The sequence below is a fragment of the Fragaria vesca genome, linkage group LG7 (assembly GCF_000184155.1).
Source record: "Fragaria vesca subsp. vesca linkage group LG7, FraVesHawaii_1.0, whole genome shotgun sequence".
In the NCBI taxonomy this organism is placed as follows: Eukaryota; Viridiplantae; Streptophyta; class Magnoliopsida; order Rosales; family Rosaceae; genus Fragaria; species Fragaria vesca.
In genome coordinates, this window is record NC_020497.1 from 18,271,892 (window position 1) to 18,274,475 (window position 2,584).

Sequence of the window (2,584 nt, forward strand, 5' to 3'; positions counted from 1 at the left end):
AGTGATTTGGACGTGAAATAGAAACGTGAAATTTAATAATTTTTTTAGTTTAGGGCCATTCCTGATTAAGGACAAAGTACAGGACCCAGCGACCAAAAACCCTAGGACAACACTAGGTTTTGTTTAGTTTTAGGACAAAGTTCACAAGTAGTTCTGGATTGATACAATCTAAACTTCGGTGTAGATTTCTTCTTGTCGTTTTCATCTATGTTAATTGTTTACTTCCGTTACCATCTATGGTGTAAATCCAACTCATAATACTAGACCTAATGATATATCACGTACGTACTTACCTTGATTTAAAATCGGTATCTGTAAACTGTCATAAATGAGTAGACTCTTAGCCACAAACATTACAAAGATCTAAAAATTATATTTAAACGAGTTGAATCTTACCCACAAGATGTGCAAACTAAGTGATCGACCACTACTTTGTGGAGTCTAATGTTGTCTATGGATGTGTTTCTTTCCTGAGGTTGACATGCCAACATGTGAAAGATAAGAAATAATACACGTGCTTAATTAGTATAGATTACTACTAAGCTAATCAAGGTTAGTATATTACACATTTTTACCGTAACTTCTAGATGGAGAGGGATCGGTCTCCGGCGATTTCGGCGCCGTGAACGACTTTTACAAACATCAAATCCACCTATTTCATTTCTATTTCTATTTCTATTCTTATATGTTTGTAATTCGATGATACAGACAAAGCAGGGTGATGAGGATGATACTGACTCTCAGATTCTAACGGCTAGCTCGGGTTTCTTACTTTCTTTTATCCCATTACAGAGGATGACCGAGCTGGAATGATGATGATGCATCCATCTTTTCCCCTGTCTCTTCGTTTACATGGAACCAAACTTACTGACTCGTCAATGAGAAAGACATGCATATATAATTTCACGCAGGTAATAATCATAATATTGATCGACCTGAATAAAGAATCCCATGCCAGATTTTTAACTGATAGCGAACCACATGCAGATGCTTCTATGATTTAACGAAAACAAATTAAGCAGATGCAAATGCAGTCAAATAAATCTGATCAATAATTCAATATCGAAATATTCAGAGACCATCTCCACCGGCTAGCTCGATCGATTCCACGTTTTAGATTCCACCTTTCAATCATTAGGAAGTGGGATTCTTCCAATCAAAAACTAAAAGATCAGGAAGAATGGGTCGTGATGATATTCTTCAGTAGACTATTGCAAATTGGACAAAAAGAAAATCATGTAATACATATGAATCACCTAATCAATCTATCTTATGACAATGTACTACTCCACATTTCTTTTTTTGTATTCTTCCATACACATGATCTCGAATAGTTCCCACATAATCTATGCGTTCTGTGTTCATACTCAGATGTATATAAATATGGAACCCTACCTATATATCAAACATAAAGCCAAACACACATCACAGGTGGTACAGTTACTAGCTAAAATTAAACTTTATATTTATCTATATTCATATCTTATGAAGTATATACAACAAGCAAATCTCACCTTACCCACCTTCGTTTTGTTTTGGACATGATCACTCATTGCAAAAAAAATAGATTCAAGGACGTTGTTCAAATTCGTAGAAAAAAAAATTGTTCAACTGACAAAAAAAACAAGTAATGCTCCACCGCCCTTTGGATGTAAATTTAAAGATAGTGAGAATTATCAAAAAGTTTTGTTTTCTATTCTTCTCATTTGATATAAATTTAAAATAGAGCGGCCATGATTAATTTGGTCAGACTACGTGAATATTACCATGTTTTGTATTCTCTTAATACGTACACTAGTATAGATTATGGATCCCGATTGCCGTGTCCTATGGGGAAGTCGGTTAAGTTGATTAAGATCGAGTTATCATATGATAAGGGATTATATTGAAGCATGTATATATATTATGTATACGTTAATGTGACGCAACGCCATACGCGAACATAATGCATTAATATCCTGCGTGAACATCACATGGTATCACATGAATTATCAATAAAAATGGAGTTAGGTGGATGAAGTACATGTCGGGAATTAATGTATGCATGTTTAGTTCTCTACAATGTCGGAGGCCGTTTGGCCGGAGTCAGATCATCTGATAGTTTTGCGGCAATGGGTGTCGATGGTTAATGCTTTTGTGAATTCTAATGTGATTGCATTTATATGGTGTTAAAGGAGTTTCCTAGATTAGAGCTAGCTGGGTTTATCGGTGGTTGATAATTTTGCGTTTTTATGTGAAGAGATTACAAGACAAATGTCACGAGTCACGAACAAAAGCAAATAATAGACACACTCGATCATATATATTACTTAAGCCTTTGTTCAATGACCTTTGATCTTCAACTTCTTATTCTTTCCAAACATAAAACCCCTGTATATATGTGATTTTACTTACTTTAGTTACTTATGTTTTTACCAGTTAATTAAAGGGAAAATGCCCTAATGCCCAAATATTTGAAAATTAAAGCCCATTCCAATTAAAATCTTATCCTTGTGCCCATTCTAATGATTCTTGAGAAAAAGACTATAATACCCTGTGTAACTACACCACACAAATATTATCTCTTTTTCCTTCAATTTTTCCC